At 47.2% G+C, this 13,175-nt stretch overlaps 1 protein-coding gene across 18 annotated transcripts in view; it reads left to right on the top strand.

The window, feature by feature from the left end:
- RALGAPA2 (Ral GTPase activating protein catalytic subunit alpha 2) overlaps positions 1 to 13,175 on the top strand; it is a 290,584-nt gene that overhangs the window by 226,405 nt on the left and 51,004 nt on the right. The window contains exon 39 of one of the 18 annotated variants that reach the window (XR_006055590.2): positions 1 to 13,175. This exon is cut by the window's left edge and continues 15,753 nt beyond it. The exons of the other annotated variants lie outside the window; for them this stretch is intronic. The gene's annotated coding sequence lies outside the window, so the exon portion shown is untranslated. 18 annotated transcript variants of the gene reach the window in all.

Below are 13,175 nucleotides of genomic sequence, written 5' to 3'. Positions count from 1 at the left end.
ATGAGAAACACTGGGCTGGAAGAATCACAAGCTGGAATCAAGATTGCCGGGAGAAATATCAATAACCTCAGATATGCAGATGACACCACCCTTATGGCAGAAAGTGAAGAGGAACTAAAAAGCCTCTTGATGAAAGTGAAAGAGGAGAGTGAAAAAGTTGGCTTAAAGCTCCACATTAGAAAACGAAGATCATGGCATCTGGTCCCATCACTTCATGGCAAATAGATGGGGAAACAGTGGAAACAGTGTCAGACTTTATTTTTGTGGGCTCCAAAATCACTGTAGATGGTGACTGCAGCCATGAAATTAAAAGACACTTACTCCTTGGAAGAAAAGTTATGGCCAACCTAGATAGCTTATTGAAAAGCAGAGACATTACTTTACCAACTAAGGTCCCTCTAGTCAAGGCTATGGTTTTTCCAGTGGTCATGTATGGATGTTGAGAGTTGGACTGTGAAGAAAGCTGAGTGCCGAAGAATTGATGCTTTTGAACTGTGGTGTTGGAGAAGACTCTTGAGAGTCCCTTGGACTATGAGGAGATCCAACCAGTCCATTCTGAAGGAGATCAGCCCTGGGATTTCTTTGGAAGTAGTGATGCTAAAGCTGAAACTCCAGTACTTTGATCACCTCGTGTGAAGAATTGACTCATTGGAAAAGACTGATGCTGGGAGAGATTGGGGGCAGGAGGAGAAGGGGATGACAGATGATGAGATGGCTGGATGGCATCACCAACTCAATGGACGTGAGTCTGAGTGAACTCTGGGAGTTGGTGATAGACAGGGAGGCCTGGCGTGCTGTGATTCATGGGGTCGCAAAGAGTTGGACGTGACTGAGCGACTGAACTGAACTGAACTGAAATGTTGTCGTCAAGTGGAATGTGATCAGGGATGTGGCACCCTCAGTGGAGACGTTCTTGATATGGGGTAGGGAATCCCAGGGCCCCGTCCAAAACTGTCCCATCTTGTCTCTTCTGAAGGTGCTCAGAAAAATACTTCATGATGAGAAAAGTTAGAGGCAGGCTGCAAGATGAGGCTCCATGCCTTGTTTTTTGTGTGTTTTGTTTGCTTATTGCACCTGGTCTTTGTTTCAGCATGCAGAATCTTTTAATTGTTGCCTGCGGGAGCTAGTTCCCTGACCAGGGATTGAACCTGGGCCGCCTGCATTGGGAGTGCAGAGTCTCAGCCACCGTACCACCAGGAAAGTCTCTCCATGCCTTGTTTTAATTTGGGTTGGCATTCATGAAATTGCTGACATTTGACAGTTTTTGAACTAGTTAAGAAAAAAAAAAGGCATTTTCGTATAGTTCAACCTAGTTTTTTGGATTCCCAAAATGTGTATATGAACATCAACTCCATAAACTGTGCAGAGAAATCTGTGTGCATGGGGGGAGAGGACTGTAAGGAGGATTGGACCACCTGCCAAGACACCTCCCAGGTAGAGCCTAGGGCTGTGTCCAAGAGACTGCTGGTCCTGGAACCCCTGGCTGTTGAGGTCAGTACATCTTGAACCATCTTAGTCTGTCTCTGGGATCCTCTTTTTCCTTTAACCTTCTATTCGTGTGGCTGGTTTCTCTGGGCCCTGTGCCCAACAATTGGCATTTCATTATTGCTATTGCATGCAGTGTCTCCAACCCTGTTTTATGATAAGGGCTTGAAAAATTAGTTAACAAATGAAATACGTCTTTACCTAGGAAAATTTTGCATGGCCTGCTGGGTTAGCAAACTCTTGACACAGACCCCAGCAGCTGGCCCCCTTCTGGTGCTAGCCAGTGAATAGTCCTCCTTTATTTACCAACCCGTGAAAGGGGAGCTCATACCACTTGTATATTATTGCAATAAAAATTGTAAATGAAAAAAAAAAAGTCTCTTTGTTAAAAATATTAAAAATCTACAAGTGAGATCATACTGTCGCTGCCAGTCAGTTGGGAGAGCAGTTGGGTGGGTTTTGAATCATGACAAATGGGCCATCGAACCAAAGTCCAGCAGAGCCATGTCAGCCAGAGGACTGCAGAGCAAAATTTGGCCCTGGAATGTGCATTCAGGCACGACCAGCCCAGCAGATTGGTGACTTGTTCCCACCTTGCCCTAACCCAGACGTTTTCAAGTCACAGGACTTGTAAGTCCAGTCCAATAAGTGATGCTAACTAGTGCAGATTTCCTTTAGAATTGTTTTTTATTTCTCTAAATAATTTTCACTTCTTTTTAAGTGAAAATGGAGAAATTGAGAGGGGGAAAACAATCCCAAATTTCTATCTTATAACTTTCAGTTTTTAAGTGTGCATTCTTACTAACTGAAAGTATTATACATTCACTCGACAATCCAGGGTGGTCACAGTTTTGATTTCTGTAAAAAAACAACAGGTAGTTCAGTAAGAATATAAAATGTTGCTGACCACAGCTTCTGTTAGAGTAAGGAGAGAAGGTTATCCAACAGGGGAGGTGATGCTTCTAAGAAGAAAATAGACTATTTGTAGATTCAGTCATTAGTTTGGTTTTTCAAAACAGGTGGGCATTATTCCATGCTAATGACTGTATTAGCTTTGGCTAGATCGTGATTTCAGCTTTTTGGGAAAATGCTTACAAGTTCAGATCTTAGAGTACTTTCTGAGCAATTGCTGGATTTTATGTTTTCTTTTTGAGAGTATACTTCTTTATAGGCTGGTTCTCAGAAGGGTAAACATACTGGACAAGCTGATAAAATCTATTTATAATAAAGATCACATTGAAAAGTGAGTCTTAAAGCCTGTTTGACAGTTCAAGGTAATGAGAGTATTTGGTGCCTGGCAGGGGAGGTACGTTTGAGAGTATCCAGCCAGGTAACCCTGAGGAAGATGGCCTTGTCTGGGGGGTTTGGGGAAGAGGTAATTGGGCTTTTCTGCTTTTGGGTTTTTTTTTAAAACAAGACTTTGCAGGAGATGCTGGCCATTCAAGGCCCCATGCTGACCCAAAGCCAGGATAAAGATAAAGTTGCCCCCAAGCTTCTGAGTCCAGTGGCTCAGCGAACCTCACCCAGTGGCCCTCATATCCAGAGCCCACCTCAGCCCCATATATTTGTCCTGACATCTGCCTTTCCCCCTACCCCCCACCCCGCCATCTGGACTTCTGCCCTGCAGGTGTAACAGACTTCTCTACCTTTAGGGATCTCGTTTCCAGACTCACACACTCCTGGGATGGGCCCATGGTGAGCAAGTCCCAAGAGACGCCCAACCTTCCTTTGCAGATCAGCAGGACTAGGTGGTTAATCATTCACAACATCTTTTATTAAAGTAAACATGAGCCATGAATTTGCATTATTTTTAAGATAAGCAGCTTTGCCTGCAGGCCTTTCAGGCCCAGCTTCCAGGCCCCTGGAGGTCCCGCCCTCCAGTCTGTGCCCCTTTGTCAGGGCACGACTCAGGAAACCCTTGTGTGTATTGCCTTCAGCCAGGGTTCTCAACCCTACAACCACCTGGAGAACTACCACAGACACTGAGCCCCAGGACCCACTTCCCAGGTTCTGGTTCCCTGGGTTTGGAGTGGGGCGTGCTGGGCATGTTAAGCCTCTTCAGGCATGTCTGACTCTTTGCAACCCCATGGACTGTAGTCCGCCCGGCTCTTCTGTCCATGACATTCTCTAGGCAAGAACACTGCAGTGAGTTGCCATGCCCTCCTCCACAGGATCTTCCCACCTCAGGGATCGAACCCATGTCTCCCGTGTCTCCTGCTTTACAGGCGGGTTAAGTCTTGTGCTGCTCATGGAAGATGGAGTCAGGAAGCTCCCCGGTTTCCTTCCGAGCTGGGAGTGGTGGCCTGGAGCTCCCATCTCTCTGGGACTTGGGGCTCAGTTTGTGCTGTGTGATATATTCAGCACCTCCTGTGGGACCACTGTGTTCACTGCTACCCCACGAGGAGACAGGCCGTCCTCAAGAGCACACAGCTAGAGGAATGGCAGGGGTGGGCCCGGGGCACGGGCAGTGTGACCACAGAGACCCCCATCATGAGAGGATGTCCCACGTAAGACTAGAACTAGCAGCCCAGCTGGAAGACGAAGGTGGGGCCACCAGCATGTTGGCTGAAAACTCTGAAAGGCAAACAGCACCAGCTGTAGAACTTGGGCCCCTCTTCTGGGGCACCTAGGGCTGAAGAGGGACCCAAAGATACAAGGAGAGGAAGGTGGAGCGTGGGAGGCATCCATAGTCCCCCCTTCCCCCAAAATAACCGCCTGCATGACCTCAGGTCCAATCCAAGGTGTCTGCTCGCTGGAGAACTGCCTCCCCATCCCTGCCTGGAGAGGTGCTCTTCTGCAGCCTTCCTCATCCAGGAGCAACTGTATCTGATCCCCTTCAGATCACATCCCTGGACCACTGTACTTGTGTAAGCCCTTGTGTTATTAGCATCTTACCATCTCAGACTTTTGTTAATTGATCAAAGGGTTAAAGTATAAAAACTATGCAGCTTTAAGGAAAATGTCGATCTTAATGCGTTTCTTTAATCTATAACAATGACTGGTTTTAGTCAGGGTGCTTCAAATGCAGCTATTGTGGAGTCCCTGCCCTTGTATCAGTGGTTAAGTGTCCCAGCCCATTGAAATAGCTTTAGAAAGTGCAAAGGCTACGCTAGCACGTCTTTGTCTCCTCGTCTTTTAACTGTAAAGAAAAAGATGTCCTTGTATCAAGCCTCAGCATTTATGTGAAAAATGAAATCGGGTTCAGTGTGTGCATAGATTTTTCAGAGAGATTAAAGTGGGCATCACGCAATTTTTCTCTACAAAAGGCCGCCTTTGATGTGCTTTCTGTCTATTCACGCAGAAGTGTCAGCCTTTGTTTCTGAGCCGCAAAAGAGCGGCCGCTTGTCACCAGCGCATCCTCATACCTTTGTGTGGGGGCCTTGTTCCAGGTGGGTCTCGTAATTCAGAGATAATGTCATGAGAGCGCGTACACTGTGACCAGACGGCAGGCTGCCTCGGCAAGATAAATGCCAAGGCAAAGCCCAGAGCGCTTATCAAAAATGATCAGGAAACAAAACTAAAACATTTATTTCTGAGCATCTGATTGTAATCCTGGGCTCTCAGCATTTCATCAGCCACATAACAGAAAGTTGCTGCTTGGCGCCGGCTTTGTTCTGGGCCTGGGTTCCAGTTTGATTCTGCCTTTGAGGTTTTACTACAGAGGAAACCTGTGAAGTGGTTGCATAACGAGGCCTGGGGGCTGGAGCACGTGCTTGCAGCCCAGGTCAGGCCAGGACTGAGGGAGTAAAGTGGAGATGATGGGAGCTGGGCAGTCCCCATAAAGCATCTTCTGGGCACTCACCCTGGGGATAAAGGTCCTGGTCGGTCCTGACTCATAGTGGAGTTGATGCCTGTTCTACTCCAAGGGGATCTCAGGCACCGAGGGAATCTGGGGCACCTGGCTGAGCCTCTGGGCTCTCAGCAGAGAGGAATCTACACCCTTAACCCCTGTGCTCACCCGCATCTTCAACTTCCTAACTGCATCATCGCCAGGTGCTAAAAATACTCTCACAAAGGACTCTGAGTTTGTCTTATCAACTAAAACTACGCCTGTCTTTCTAAGTTTGTTCAGACTATCTTCATCTCTGAAAAAAAAGGGCAGGGTTTTTCTCCTTAAATGAAAGTGAAATCCAACAGAACTTTTTTTTTTTCTTGGCTTGGCTTTATGTTCTTTTCGATGACAAATAGGTGTTTTCAGAGAATCTAACTTTTTGTGGGTGTTTTTGTTAATGCTACCTCCAAATGAAAAATGCGTATATATCTTGTTTTAAGATGGCCTCCCAAACAGCAAAGGCTGCCTCCCTAGGACAGCATCATTTAAAGGATGGTTTGATCTCTATGCCCCTTGGTTTCCCTTATGTTTCCTCCACTTCAGTCTTTCTCTACACATTCAGTCCGTGAGGCCAGCCTGGACATCTAACTTTGGGATACCAAGCATTCTCAGGAGGGGAAGAGAGGGGCCCTTCGGGGACCCCTTGTTAACCCCTGAAGGGGGTAAGTGGAGGAGGAGGGGGAAAGGTGTCTCCTTTTTACCGCAGTCCTGCCGTGACCCACCGCCGCCCACTGAGGCCTCTGTGAGTAACTCTACATTGAGCCGGAGGGGATGTCTAAGTCACCATCCAATTCTGCCACACTCAGCTCCTCAGAACCACCTCCCACCCAAGCCCTTCCCCAATTTAGAGATTCTCGACCCTTCACAAGTCCTGCTCTTATTTCCTTCTCTTCATTTTCTATCATGAAAGCGGTGATCCTATGAGACATACCAAAAACAAAAGAAAAGAAAGAGACAGCCTCTGATGCAAATTCATGCCAATATATTTGAAAGCGCTCCCGCAGAAGAAAATTGGAATGTGAATTCTCAGTTAAAATGAGACTTCATTCTCTGGCCACTCAATTACGTTCTGCTTTTGTTTGTTTTTCATTTGCGTGTGAGCCTTAACCCACATGAAAATGAAGGCAAGGCTACGCTGTTCTGTCCCAAAGAAGCATTTGGCCACTCAGTGAAAAAGAGCCAGGATCCCGTGTATAAATTATTCAGAAATTTGGTAAATAAATGGGCAAACTTCTCGCTGGGGCTATCGCTATTGCATTATTCAGTCCAATAAAGAGAATTTAATTTAATGGGTTTTCAGCAACATTGTTCAGTGAGCAACAAAAGGCATAGTGTCCTTTATGAATAACTGATTTTCCCGGGGCGTTCTGAAGAAAGTGAGTCCTCGTTAACCCTAGAATGGCTAGCTCATGTCATTGAGGCTCGACCACCTGGCTGGGAGGTTGCCCGTCAGCTGCCAAGGAAGGACCGGCCGGGAGGACCAGGTGCTCTGCCCGCTCCGCCTGATTGTTACAGGGGAATAAACAGCGTGATTGCACAGTGTGGCCGGGGGCGAGGGTCCAAGACTGCTGCCAGCCAGGGAGCCTGCTTTCTTCCCGGCTCGGCAACCAGGGCCCTGAGAGCGCCTTTATTGAGAGCAGGTAACGCTGACAAAGCTGCAGTGCGTCTGCTGTAATTAGGACGGGAAAAAAAAAATCAGACCATTGAGAACGAGGCAGCAGTGAGCCTCAAGTACCTGTCTCTGCTTCGTAGGGAGCCTCAGGCTTTCAACGCAGGCTAGCAAGTTTCAGCATCGACGTGTGGGAGAAATTCTAGAAAGAAACCTTCATCCTGAGTGACCCCTGCTTCTTGTCTCACTTGGCTTGATGATGCTGCCTGTTTGCAAGCCTCACACCCAGCCATCACCACACGAGAAGTTTTATTGAGGCCTGAATTCCATGGCAACCCCAAATTCCTGCCTCGCTGATCATCCTTCATAAACTGCTGGCCATTTCTCTTATCTTCCTTCATAAAGCTCTCTGCAAGTATCAGTGTTTAACCACCTGAAGTAGTCTTCACTCTGTGCTGTTGTTTATTCCCAGTCATTTCTCTAAAGCACTGCTCCCTGTGTAGAGGTATAAAAGAAAATTAGCCTTATTGGACTTCAAAAAATTTAATTAAGAAATAGGCATTATGACCTTTCTAAGGGGTTTTGAATGTGAAACGGTTCATTAAGTTCGTGTTAATAAAAAAGTAAAGAGCGCCTCCCCCAAATGGCAAGGAAAAAAAAAAATCGCTCTCTTAACACATTGATTTATTTCATTCACTAAAGCACAGGAACCATGAAATGGTTCATCCCTGGCAGCACGTTAAATATGTGCAGAAGTCAAATTACAGCCTGACAGCGCCTTGTACTTTGTACTCGCGGTGTGTACATTTCAATAGGCTGGGAGGAAAAAAGCAAACTCTGGAAAGATCCTTTTATGAAATTAAATTACCTGTGTTGTATGGCTCTGTGCAGCTGATGATTCAGAGGGATTTTAACTGTTGCCTGTAGCTTTTCTGTGGGTTAATCCCCCGCCCAGGTCAGTCTCCATCATTAGAAAATAGAAGAAAAATGTTTCCAGTCAGGCATCTAGGCTGTCCAGGGGCACCTAATTATACAGAGTCATCAGGACTGCCTAGAAGGACAACTGTCAGTTCTTCAGTGTTTTCTGTTTCTTAATCCAGGGAAAGTCAGGCCTCTGAGTTATGAATCAGGAGAGGGGCTTGAACCACATCAGGTCACGTGTCCTGGCCTCAGTTCCCACATCTGTGAAAAAGAATGGTCAGTGCAGTGGTTGTTCAAGCTACCAGTGCAGCAGGGTCTGCGGTGGGTGCTAGCTTCGTAAAAGTAATCCCGTTTCTCCTGCCCACTCATGGGGTGTTTTATGGTGGAAAATGACTCCGTATCACACCTTTCTTCTCAAAGGATGTATTCTCCAGGCCCCACTTTACGTAAGTACCCTGCAGGAACAAAGGAAACAGGTATGGATCCAGTTGTTGGAGAAGAGCCTTTGTTTAGCAAACATTTCATCAGACCTATTATATTTAACGCATGGACTAATGGATGGGATCTGTTATACACCCATTTCACAGGGAGGACGGGAACTTGCCGTGGTCTGTCATACAACATCGGATCTTGGAGCCCCCCATGCTCACCCTATCATTCAGCCCTTACCTGGGGGTCTGGTGCCTGCAAGACCCTGCCCAGCTCCAGCTGATGCACAGGCTGAGGCCACAGGCTCCTGGCGAGATGGAGGAGGGGCAGGGCCATCAAGATGGAACTCTGCCCCCTGCCTCCCTGGTACTTGAGCTCAGCGTCTCCTCCCCTAGGACCCAGTGGCCCTGATGAGGCCAGGGCTTTCTTCCTTCTGTCTAGATGGTTCTTCTGCCTCCAGTTTTATGGCGGCGAAGTCCACAGTGTCATCTCGTTTTCACCTTTCAGAGCCATCCCTGTGTCTGCCTCCCTGCCCACACTGCTGTTTCTGCACCTCCTTGCCGGGCTTGACCCTGGCGGCCCAGCAGGGACACGGGGCCTCATCGTTCTTTGATTGCTGCAGCATCTGTGTCTCCCTCATCCCTCAGCCACCAGGCTGTCCTTCCATCCTGTTTGGAACTGCTTTGGGAGAAGGAATAAACGACACCTTCTAGCAAGGAAAAAGGTGGATCTTATTCAGTTGTTTGGCTTAGCAGGAGGAGTATTTACAAATACACCGACATCTTCTGAGAAAACTCATGTAAAGCCTGCCGTAAAGGCCTTGAATTGAGACGGCTGAACTGGAAGGCACTATGGGGTTCCAGTAGCCCGGTGGTTCCTTGTGGGGGTCTGTTTGAAGGGCTCTGAGAGCCATGTGTGCTAGAGGCCACCACGTTCCCTAGCGATCGAGTGGCCTGTGGCCTGAAAATGAAGAGGTGGCCGCAGATGGGCCTGTGGCCAGACTGGCTGAGAGGGAGCGTTGAAGGCCGTGGGCTTCCTGCAGTGCTCTGAGATTCTGAATCAGACTGGACCACAGGGAATTGCCACTTTTGTAGGTCAGAAGCCAGCAGTTTTGCATGATTCAACCCAATGCATTACTCACCCCATTTTCAGCAGCTACAACATTTCTGGGACCCTTTAACGGAATTTGGAACAAGGAATCTCCAAAAACGTTCACTGATCCTGTCCAGTCTCAATCTCAGTCAAGCTAGAACAGTCTTGGAAAGGGAGTGGAACACAGCTTCGCCTTGGTCCCCACCTTGGGTCCCCTGGAGAGAACAGGGTCCTCGCATTTCCCCACCCACATTCCAGGATCATCTCCCACAAGCCCATCACCAGCACAACTCCTTGGCTGAGAACCGTGCCCACCCCTCACCTCCCTGCCCTCCCCATCCCTGCCCTGAGTGCGGGGGAATCCTTGGTTCTGCCCCAGTGACCTTTATAGTCACAAGACAGCCTCAATTCCCTCTCCTCTCTCAGATATCATTTAGTGAGCTTGCACTTGACTGCAGAGTGTATTCTTCACCCTCCTTCTTTTTTGGCTCCTCGTCAGCTGCATCTGTGTGTATTTTATGCTGTGGGAGCCACTGTGAGCCCCTCTTTCCCCTCCGCAGCTCAGGGATGACAGAATCTGATAAATTGACAGTCATTCCGACGCCTCTCCATCATGGAATTAAGTTTCCTATCTCTGCTTGGTTCCTCTCTCCCTCCTGCTGCCTCCCTTGGCCGTGTCCTCACCCGGGGCTGAGCTGAGAGCTGGGCAAGTCCACCAGCAGGGAGAGCATCTCACAGGTGTGCTGCACCTGGGGTAGGCAGGCAGGGTGCTGGGCAGGGCCACCTGCATGGACAGGGGCCTCAGTGTCTGCTGCTCCTGGTATCGAGTGAGCCCCTTACACCTGGAATGTTGGGGCACATTGGATCCTGGGACCAGTAGGTGGAGACTCCCCAAGGGAGCCACCTCTCTGAGACGTCCTGTTGGTTTCAGAGCATCAGGGTGGAACACCTAAGAATACCTTGTCTGGTTGTTCCTAAGTTCACCTTATTTTTGTCTTAAAGTATCTGCCTACAATGTGGGAGACCCGGGTTCAGTCCATGGGTCGGGAAGATCTCCTGGAGAAGGAAATGGTAACCCACTCCAGTATTCTTGCCTGGAAAATCCCATGGACCAAGAAGCCTGGTAGGCTACAGGCCATGGAGTCACAAAGAGTCGGACACGACTGAGTGACTTCGCTTTCATAGTTGATTTACAGTGTTTCAAGTGTACAGTAAAGTGATTCAGTTACACAGACATGTTTTTCAGATTCTTTTCCATTGTAGGTTATTATATTTAAACATTCAATAGGAGAGACGCACCCTACTATGTATACCGATAACTTCCTATGCTATACAGCAGGTCCTTGTTGTTTATGTTTTATAGACAGTCCTATGTGTCTGTCCTGAGTTCACTCTGAGTGCCTCTCTCTAGAAGAAATTTAGATACAGTTCTCTTGACTCGAAGGGATGAAAGGTGCTGATGCTTTGCTTGAAAATGAGCGTGCCCCAGCGGGGAGAGGTCCTTCCCTTTCCTTGTCTTCACTTCTGAGCGTTTGGCAAGATGCATCCCTTTTTCCAGCATTGGGGCATCCTCGACTTGCTCTCTACAGTTTCAGGGTGCCCCTGGAGCAGAGCCTGCAGAGCTTAGAGGGGGCAGAGAGCATCTGTGCTCATGTCAAAGATGCTCTTACCCTTCCCCATCTACTCTGGCTTTGAACCGGCTGCTTTCAGAGCCCAGGCGCCTTAGCTGTCAGTCTCAACACAGCAGCTTCCCCAAAAGCATCCCTAAGAGCAGCTGCAGATGCTTCTCCCCCTTCTTCCCCCTTGGGAAAGGCCAGTGTGCAGGGAAGGGGTGCGTGGGGTGGGGGAGGGGAGTGGCTAATCGTGTTGTTAAAATTTGCTTTACCTTTTGCTTTTCTTGCGCTTATGTACACCTCACTCCTCATTGCCTGACCTGCCAAATGCCTAAGGCTCGGTTCTTCAGGGCCTTCCTTGGACACCAAGTCACGGCCATCCCATGTGTCCCTACTCCTCAGATTCCTCCTCGCTTCCTCTCACTGAGGATGCTCCACAGCTATGTCTCAGGTGCTATGGTTAAAACCGAGGGCTTAGGATGGTGCAAAAATGTCATCAAAATCTTTATCTTCTTTTCTGTTCGGCTTTTCTTCACTACATGAAATATGCGTTACGGAATATTGTATTTCTTGTTTGATATACATTCTGTTCTGTTCTCGAAAGCGTGAGAATTCCATCACTTGGAACTGCATTTCTAAGCCATCATAGCCCTTGTCAGTGATGCTCTGAAGCCAAGGTTCCCAGCCTGAGAGGGCGTGGCAACCCAGTCCAGTATTCTTACCTGGAGAATCCTCATGGACAGAGGAACCTGGCGGACTAGTCCATGGGGGTCGTAAAGAGTCGGACATGACTGAGCGACTCTATGAATGTGGTCTCCATTGTCAAGAAGACATCCCAGGCTGGGGAACCTGACAGGCGACCTCGGTGGTCCTTTAAGTGCATGATTCCGGCCAGACTGAAGTAAGGACACATTAATGATGAGGTTAATTAGGAGAGCTTGCTTTAAAGGAGCTGAGTGGGCTGATGCATGAGTATTCACAATTGTTAGACCTCATCAGAGAAATACTTCCATCTTGTGATATAAGTTAAACTGTTGGTGGTCCAGTTTTTCAGAAATGGACTACATTTTAAAATTGCATCTGTGTGTATTCCTTACGTTAAAGGGCTTATTCCTGAATTCTCACAGTTGAGTGGCCCCTGGAGGTGCGTGGCCCAGCATCTCCAAACACCACAGCCCAGGCTGGGTTTAGATCCCTCTCCTAGTCTCTTCCACTGTTCCCCAAATATTTTGGGGAGGAATGCTGTGCTCCCCACAACCGCCCACCATTTCTGGGCAGATTATTACATTGAACTATGAAATTACCAATGATCACCTAATACTTAACTTACTAGAGACTCAGTTTCTTCAGCTTTAAAATGAAAATCGTAATACCTTCTCTCCCTAGAATTTTCCAAGAATTATTCTAATCTTTGCTCATGGTTGGCACATAATAGGATTAATAATCATGTTTGCATATGGACATATGAGCGGATGGATGGGTGGATAAAAATGTTTGCATTTGTGGCATGAACTGAAAATGGCTAATGGATTGTCCCTAAATTTGAATGGTCTTTCTTAAAATTTTAGTGTGGGTGGGCTCCTTCTAGGAGATGTGGGAGGCACAGTAACCAGCCAGATGTGGGCCCCAGGGAGCTGGATCCTGCCCTGATGCAAAGGCCAACAGAGAATAGCTGCTTCTCACATGGGCAGTTCTGAGATGGGCAATTTCAGGACGTTATGCATTTAACAATGATGATGAATCTCCCTGGCCAAAAAAGAAAGCCAACTAGTTTTAAAACAACAAAAGCCAGAGACAAAGATGTTTGGGGGGAGATCAGAATTTGTTCTTTCAAAATAATTTTGAGTAAAACATAATTACCTGTCTCTATGTGCATATAACATGCAGAATCTGTATTCCTGGCAGTGAATTAGTCAACTGGTTTCCCTTAAGTAATTCACTTTACATAACTGTTTCCAAAAGATACGCTGTGGCCTTTATTTTGGTCTTATTATTTTATTTTTAGTTTTTAGTTTTTTACTGAAGTATAATTGATTAACAATATTGTATTAGTTTCAGGTGTATAGCAAAGTAATTTGGTTATACTATATATATGTTTGTATATATCTATATTTTTTTCTTTTCCATTGTATTCTATTACAGGATATTGAATATAGTTCTCTGTGCTATACAGTAAAAGATGTGCTGTGATGTG

Source organism: Ovis aries, chromosome 13 (assembly GCF_016772045.2).
Source record: "Ovis aries strain OAR_USU_Benz2616 breed Rambouillet chromosome 13, ARS-UI_Ramb_v3.0, whole genome shotgun sequence".
NCBI lineage: Eukaryota > Metazoa > Chordata > Mammalia > Artiodactyla > Bovidae > Ovis > Ovis aries.
The sequence above is the reverse complement of the archived record's forward strand: the minus strand, read 5'-3'. Positions and strand labels throughout refer to the sequence as shown.